A 9,011-nucleotide genomic window follows, 5' to 3' on the forward strand; every position below is an offset into this window, starting at 1 on the left:
CTGCCTGCCAGCCTCTCACCCCCTCCCCCTGCCTCTCACCACCTCCCCTGCCTCTCACCCCCCCCCCTGCCTGCCTGCCTCTATCCACCACCTCCCCCTGCCTCTCACCACCTCCCCGCCTGCCTGCCTCTCACCCCCTCCCCTGCCTCTCACCCCCTCCCCCTGCCTGCCTGCCTCTCACTTCCTCCCCCTGCCTGCCTGCCTCTATCCACCACATCCCCCTGCCTCTCACCACCTCCCCGCCTGCCTGCCTCTCACCCCCTCCCCTGCCTCTCACCCCCTCCCCCTGCCTCTCACCCCCTCCCCCTGCCTCTCACCCCCTCCCCCTGCCTCTCACCCCCTCCACCTGCCTCTCACCCCCTCCCCCTGCCTCAACCCCTCCCCCTGCCTCACCCCCTCCCCTGCCTCACCCCCTCCCCCTACCACACCCCCTCCCCCTGCCTCTCACCCCCTCCCCCTGCCTGCCTGCCTCTTACCCCCTCCCCCTGCCTCACCCCCACCCCCTGCCTCTCACCCCCTCCCCCTGCCTTTCACCACCACCTCCCCCTGCCTTTGACCTCCTCCCCCTGCCTGCCTGCCTCTCACCCCCTCCCTCTCCCCCTGCCTGCCTCTATCCACCACCTCCCCCTGCCTGCCTGCTCCTCACCCCCTCCTCCTCCCCACCTGCTCCTCACCCCCTCCCCCTGCCCGCCTGCTCATCACCCCCTCCCCCTGCCTTCCTGCCTCTATCCACCTCCTACCTGCCTGCGGGCTCCTCACTACCACCTCCTCCTGCCTGCCTGCCTCTGTTTCTGCCACTTTGATATCTAGTTGGTGTGGAACACTCCATGCTCTCCGATAAATGTGTTCCCCTCCTGCGGCTGCTCCACCAGAGGGATATACAAGCCTAGGAACAAGGAACAAGAAGTCATTCTGCCCCTCAAGCCTGCTCCACCATTTAATAAGATCATAGCTGATGTGATAGTAACCTCAAATCTGTATCCTGCCTCCCCCCCCCCCCCCCTCAATAACCTATCACCCCGTCGCTTACCAAGAATCTATCCACCTCTGCCTTAAAATATGCAAAGATTCTGCCTCCAGCACCTAGTCACAGCGCAGGTTATTTCCCCAAATAGCTTCATTAAGTTGGTTAATCATAATTTTGCTTTCACAAAACCATGTTGACTCTGCCTGAACTTTATCAAAGTGTCCTGATACCTCCCAACATTTTCGCTATGACAGACTCAGTGGCTTATAGTTTCTGGCTTTCTGCCTCCCTCCGTTTTTGCTGTCTTCCAACAAAATGCGACCTTCCCCAAATCTTGGGAGTTTCGGAAAATTCAAACCAATGCATCAATTGTTGCACCAGACTCTTCTTTTAAAGATCCCAGAGTGACGTCCATCAGAACCCGGAATCTGTTTCGCCGGTAGCTCCAACAATTTACCCAGTGCCGCTTCTCTGGTGATTGTCATTCTCCAGAGTTCCTCCCTGCCTCACATTTCCTGATTTATAGCTGCTTCTGGGGTGTTACTTTTATCCTCTCGAATGAGACTGTTGTAAAATACCTGTTCAATGCAACGGTGGTGCAGTGGTCAGCACTGCTGCCTCACGGCGCCGAGGACCCGGGTTCGATCCCGGCCCCGGGTCACTGTCCGTATGGAGTTTGTACATTCTCCACCCCCCCCCCCGTGTCTGCGTGGGTCTCACTCCCACAAACCCAAAAAGATGTGCAGGGTGGGTGGACTGGCCACGCTAAATTGCTCCTTAATTGGACAAAAAAGGAATTGGGGACTCTAAATTTATTTTTTAAATTTAACAATCACTTCCTTGTTTGCGATTACCAATTCTCCAAACTCGTGTTCTGTAGGACCAATGCTCACTTTCTCAACTCGTTTCTTTTTAAAATATTTATAAAAACTCTTCCTCACTGGTTTGGAAATATTTCTGGCTCGCTCGGCCTAGAATTCCTGACATGGAGCTATGGAGACCCGATAGCTTCGAACAAGACCGGAACATGTCCAGATGCTGCGTCAGACCCAGAGAACACCATTCGTACCTTTCATCTACTTTCGAGAAGAACCCACTCATTTGTGCTCTCATCAAATGTGCCCGATGAACCACTTTAAACTGAATCAGGCCAAGCCTCGCACACGAGGTGGAGTTTACTCTGTGTAGAGCCTCGCTCCACACCCCCAGGTCTCCAGAATAGCCTTTGAATTGTATTTATTTATTTGTCAGCACTCTCTATCCTTTCCTATCACAACATTTTCTTCATTTCCCGTAATGATAACTTTCTATTTTGCCCTGCTCTTTGATTGACCACATCTTTCTAAATTTGATCCCTTGCACTCACTACTTAGTTTAAAACCATCTCTACTTCCCCAGTTATGCATCGCACAAGAACACTGATACCAACGTTCCATATCCCACTTTCCCCCGTTTTAGTGCCAGTGCCCAGAATCCACTTCCCCCTTGCCAGTCATTGAGCCACGCATTCATCTCCCTAATCTGATTTGTACTGTGCCAATTTACACAGCACTTCAGCGCATAGCCCAGACGAACACTCTCAGTGAAGTGCTGAGGGGGTGCTGCACCGTCAGAGGGTCAGTACTGAGGGAGTTCTGCACTGTCAGAGGGTCAGTACTGAGGGAATGCTGCACTGTCAGAGGGTCAGTACTGAGGGAGTGCTGCACCATCAGAGGGTCAGTACTGAGGGAGTTCTGCACTGTCAGAGGGTCAGTACTGAGGGAGTGCTGCACTGTCAGAGGGTCAGTACTGAGGGAGTGCTGCACTGTCAGAGGGTCAGTACTGAGGGAGCGCTGCACTGTCAAAGGGTCAGTACTGAGGGAGTTCTGCACTGTCAGAGGGTCAGTACTGAGGGAATGCTGCACTGTCAGAGGGTCAGTACTGAGGGAGTTCTGCACTGTCAGAGGGTCAGTACTGAGGGAGTGCTGCACTGTCAAAGGGTCAGTACTGAGGGAGTTCTGCACTGTCAGAGGGTCAGTACTGAGGGAGTGCTGCACTGTCAGAGGGTCAGTACTGAGGGAGTGCTGCACTGTCAGAGGGTCAGTACTGAGGGAGTTCTGCACTGTCAGAGGGTCAGTACTGAGGGAGTGCTGCACCATCAGAGGGTCAGTACTGAGGGAGTTCTGCACTGTCAGAGGGTCAGTACTGAGGGAGTTCTGCACTGTCAGAGGGTCAGTACTGAGGGAGTGCTGCACTGTCAGAGGGTCAGTACTGAGGGAGTGCTGCACTGTCAGAGGGTCAGTACTGAGGGAGCGCTGCAGTCAGAGGGTCAGTACTGAGGGAGTGCCGCACTGTCAGAGGGTCAGTGCTGAGGGAATGCCGCACTGTCAGAGGGTCAGTACTGAGGGAGTGCTGCACTGTCCGAGGGTCAGTACTGAGGGAGTGCCGCACTGTCAAAGGGTCAGTACTGAGGGAGTTCTGCACTGTCAGAGGGTCAGTACTGAGGGAGTGCCGCACTGTCAGAGGGTCAGTACTGAGTGAGTGCTGCACTGTCAGAGGGTCAGTACTGAGGGAGTGCTGCACTGTCAGAGGATCAGTACTGAGGGAGCGCTGAACTGTCAGAGGGTCAGTACTGGGGGAGCGCTGCACTGTCAAAGGATCAGTACTGAGGGAGTGCTGCACTGTTAGAGGGTCAGTACTGAGGGAGTGCTGCAGTCAGAGGGTCAGTACTGAGGGAGTGCTGCACTGTCAGAGGGTCAGTGCTGAGGGAGTGCCGCATTGTCAGAGGGTCAGTACTGAGGGAGTGCTGCACTGTCCGAGGGTCAGTACTGAGGGAGTGCCGCACTGTCAGAGGGTCAGTACTGAGGGAGTGCTGCACTGTCAGAGGGTCAGTACTGAGGGAGTGCTGCACTGTCAGAGGGTCAGTACTGAGGAAGCGCTGCACTGTCAGAGGGTCAGTACTGAGGGAGCTGCACTGTCAGAGGGTCAGTACTGAGGGAGTGCCGCACTGTCAGAGGGTCAGTACTGAGGGAGTGCCGCACTGTCAGAGGGTCAGTACTGAGGGAGTGCTGTACTGTCAGAGCGATTTTCATTTTTTTCATTGGAGCTGTGAGGCAGCAGTGCTAACCACTGTGCCACCGTGCCGCCGTGTCTGGAGTAGGACTTAATTCGAGCCGGGATTCGAACCTGGGTCCTCAGTGCCGTGAGGCCGCAGTGCTAACCACTGCGCCACATGCCGCCCTTACACACACAGATTAATACACACTCACTCTGATTCACAACACAGAGGCTAACACATCGACATGTGCAGAGATGAACACACACAGGCACAAACTAACACACACACATTAACGTGCACACATATACACACACTAACACACACAAACATACAGGCAGCCATTCGCTCTGTCACTCACACACACTGAGAGGGGTTGGGTCAGTTAAATCTCAGTTGAGACGAGCAGTTTGTTTCGGTTTCTCTGAATTGAGCGATTGTTTGGTGCTGTTAAACTGAGAGTCCAGTGGGACAACAGGGATTCTCACCAGAGAGTCTTCAGGCAACAGTATATCTATCATCTGAAATAAACGGCAAGATTGGATGATAAAGGCCGCTTCATATTTCCTGTTGTGATGTGGCACCATATGATTAATCAGCAAATATTGTAACATTATCGATTAAATGATTACTTAATTTCAGGTAAAAATAAACTTTCTCAAACCTGAGACTATGTTGCATGTTGTTTGCTACAGTCAGGGAAACATAAGTGTACATTACTTTTTCACATGCTTTAAGAAGTACCTGGGTGAGTACTTGGCATGTTCAGGGTGATGGGCCGAGTGCTGGCAAAGTGGGAGTGGGTGGGCAGGTCAGGGCCTTTCATGCGTTGGTGCAGACTCGATGGGCCGAAGGGCCTCCTCTGCACCATAGTATTCTGTGATTCTGATCAAAGGACACATGAAAAAAATGAAATGAAAATCGCTTATTGTCACAAGTAGGCTTCAATTAAGTTACTGTGAAAAGCCCCTAGTCGCCACATTCCGGCGCCTGTCCGGGGAGGCTGATACGGGAATCGAACCGTGCTGCTGGCCTGCTTTAAAAGCCAGCGATTTAGCCCAGTGAGCTAAACCAGCCCCTGTGGAGCATGAGGCTATTCTGTCCCTTGAGCCTGTGCTAGCTCTTTGAGAGAATCATTCAATTTGTCCCACTTGCTCTCTCCGTTTTAATGAGGACACGGGGAGTCCACACTGAGTAAAAATAAGGACTGAGTTTTATTTACAAATGATATATATTTATATACTTCCCAGAAAACCATAACCGTGTTCCTTTCTCTGGTTGGTGGCTGACTGGCCGACCTTATATACACTGGGTAATCGAGATACCCCTTCCCCTAGCAGGGGAGCTCACACTCCGCAAGGAGCGGGAGACCAGCATTCCCACCCCATAGGCCCCGTGTGGGCCCGTCCCAAAGTCTGAAGTCCCCGTCGAAGAGCGATGAGACGCAGGAGGAGAAGCAGGTGGAGGACGTCGGAGTCTCTTCAGCTCCAATAAGCCCTTGATGCACAATTCTGGAATTGACGCTTCTGGGATGTACACTTCGAAACAGGCTAGCCAATGTTCAAAGTCCTTTTTAGCGTTGTCTGCTTGCGGATGCAGCTGCAGGTGATCCGGCTTGATGCGGAGGTCCATCTTCTGAAAACGTAGTGTAATAAATTGATGCACGATCATTTACACAAAGACGAGAGTTGGATGCAATCGAGGCTTTATTACACTAAGATGTGTGGCCTCCTCCAGCAGCTGGCAAAATGGCTGCTGTACTGGGAGCCAGCAGGCAGGGAACTATCCCCGTACCTGTAGTACAGGGGCCTTAACCTACATTGACATCCTCTATATACAATATATACATCAGTGGTGACTATCACAGCCCTCACTGAGCTCATGCACCGGATCAGTTGCCGTATACCGCTCCGGTGAACACCATCTGTGACAGGAATGTATCTAAGAAGGTAGTACGTACATTCCCAACCGGAAACCATGGTTTAACCGGGAGATTCACTCCCTACTGAAGGCCAGGTCTGAGGCGTTCAAGACAGGCGACCCTAACAGATATAAGAAATCCAGGTGACCTCCGCAATGCCAAGAGACAATACCAGACTAAGCTAAAGTCACAGACTCACGACACGGACTCTCGTCGGTTGTGGCAAGGCTTAAACAACATAATGGGCTACAAAGCAAAGCCGAGTAGAATCTCCGGCAGGAGTGCACCATCCCCGATGAACTCAATGCATTCGATGCTCGGTTCGAGCAGGAAACCATTAATCTGCTGTCAACTGCCCCAGCAGCCTCGGGTACACCCGTACCTACCATCACAGCCTCCCAAGTCAGATCGGCCTTCTTGAAACCAGACAGGTGGTTGATGTGAGGGTGCGGGAGCATTTTAGTGATAGCAGACCACAACATGGTGCAATTTAAGTTTTGTTATGGACAAATTGCAGAAAAAGGTCTTGGATTGGGGGGAGAGTGGATTTTGTAAAATAAGGCACGATCTGGCCAAGGTAAATTGGAACACGTTACTGGTGGAGAGATCTGCAGAGGAGCAGTGGGGGGTGTTCAAAGAGGAAATGGGGGGGGAGGGCATATTCCCTCTGTTGGAACCAACAATTCTACGGACACGTGCTTGTAGGATTAGAATAGCGGTTTTAATATACTTACAACAGAGCCAGCCTGTTAGCCGTTGAACTTTCGGTGAACTGGCTGGCTGACCCTGTGGCACGGATCTTTATACAGCACTCCAGGGGGAGGAGTCCTGGGCGGAGCCAAGGGAGGAGCCCTGTACAAACTCTCGAGTACTCCCAGAGCTACTCACTCTGGTGGTCAGGTAGTGCAACTGCACTTACAATATTGATACATATATATACAGATTATAATTCCGTGTGAATCTCATTCACCACATTCACCCCCTGTGAAAAAAATTGAGTCCGGCGGGGGTGGTGGCTCACAGAGTTAGTCTGTCCAGTGGAAATTGTTCGTTGCGATCTGCGGAGCACCGGGGTTGCAGCCTCTTGCGGTGGCTGGGTGGGTGTTGAGAGCTGGGGTACGATGGCAGACTCCACGGCGGGTCTCGTCCAAACTTCATATACCTCTGGCTTGACCGGAGACTGGGGGCGCTGGGGGCGGGCTGGTGCTGGCACGTGGAAACGGTGGGGCGAGCTTGCGGAATCAGGGGCGCGAGGGGGCAGCAGCATAAGGAACGGGGTAAGGGGTTCCTCAGTGGGGGTGGGGGGGGCTGGATCCAGCGGGTGCCAGGTCCCGAAGGGATACTGTGTCCTGGCGACCGTCCGGGAACTCCACGAATGCGTACTGGGGGTTGAAATGGAGGAGGTGCACCTTTTCAACAAGGGGGTCGGTTTTGTGCCCCCTGACGTGCTTCCTCAGGAGAACCGGGCCTGGTGTCCTCAGCCACGCCGGAAGTGAGACTCCCGTGGTAGTGCCCCTAGAAAAAATGAAGAGCCGCTCGTGAGGGGTTTGATTTGTAGCTGTACAGAGGAGGGATCAGATTGCGTGGAGCGCATCTGGGAGGACTTCTTGCCATTGGGAGACTTGGAGCTTTCTAGACCGGAGGGTCAGTAGGACGGTCTTCCAGACCGTCGCGTTCTCCCTCTCCACCTGCCCGTTCCTCCTGGGGTTAGATGCCCTTGTCGAGCAGGTACTGATGCAGCTCGTCGCTCATAAAGGACGAACCCCGGTCACTGTGCACGTATCTGGGGAAACCAAACAGGGTGAAGACACAATGCAGGGCCCTAATGACTGTGTGGGAGGTCATATTGGGGCATGGAATGCCAAAAGGGAATCAGGAGAACTCATCGATGATGTTGAGAAAATAAATGTTCTTGTTAGTGGAGGGGAGTGGCCCCTTGAAATCGATCGCAAGGCGTTCAAAGGGCCTAGAAGCCTTGACCAGGTGGGCCCTGTCTGGTCTATAGAAGTGCGGTTTGCACTCCGCACAGATCGGGCAGTCCCTGATGACCGCTTTGACCTCCTCGTTGGAGAAAGGCAGGTTTCGGGCTCTGATGTAGTGGGCGAGCCGGGTGACCCCTGGATGGCAGAGGTCCACGTGGATGGCTTTCAGACGGCTGATCTGCGCGCTGGCGCATGTCCCGCGGGATAGGGCATCCGAGGGCTCGTTGAGCTTCCCCGGTCGATATGTAATATCATAACTATAGGTGGAGAGTTCGAACCTCCACCGAAGGATTTTATCATTTTTTATTTTGCCGCTTTGCGAGTTGTCAAACATAAAGGTGGTAGTGCCTCCAGTGACGAACAGCCTCCACGATGGCTTGTGCTTCCTTCTCGACTGAGGAGTGTCGGAGTTCTGAAGCGGAGAGGGTACGGGAGAAAAATGCGACTGGTCTCCCTGCCTGATTTAAAGTGGCTGCTAGAGCTACCTCTGAGGTGTCGCTCTCTAACTGAAATGGAGTGGATTCATCCACCGCCCGCATGGCTGGTTTGGCGATGTCGTCCCTGATGCAGCTGAAGGCTTGGCGTGCCTCAGCTGACAGGGGAAATAGTCTGGCCTTAAAGAGTGGGCGGGCTTTGTCCGCATATTGGGGGACCCACTGGGCGTAGTATGAAAAGAACCCCAAGCACCGTTTGAGGGCCTTGGGCCAATGAGGGAGGGGGAGTTCTAAGGTCCGGTCCGGGTCTGGGCCCAGGACTCCGTTCTCCACGACGTAGCCGAGGATGGCCAGTCTGTTTGTGCGGAAAACGCATTTCTCCTTGTTATAAGTGAGGTTTAAATTCTGTTCCGTCTGGAGAAAACAGTGGAGGTTGGCGTCGTGGTCCTGCTGGTCATAGCCGCAGATGGTGACATTGTCCAGATACGGAAACGTGGCCCGCAGCCCGTACTGGTCTACCATTCGGTCCATTGCTCGTTGGAACACCGAGACCCCATTAGTGACGCCGGAATGGACCCGGAGGAAATGGAAGAGGCGGCCATCGGCCTCGAACGCCGTGTAGTGGCGGTCCTCCGGGCGGATTGGGAGCTGGTGGTATGCAGACTTCAGATCC

This window comes from Scyliorhinus canicula, chromosome 14 (genome assembly GCF_902713615.1).
Source record: "Scyliorhinus canicula chromosome 14, sScyCan1.1, whole genome shotgun sequence".
NCBI classification, from domain to species: Eukaryota; Metazoa; Chordata; class Chondrichthyes; order Carcharhiniformes; family Scyliorhinidae; genus Scyliorhinus; species Scyliorhinus canicula.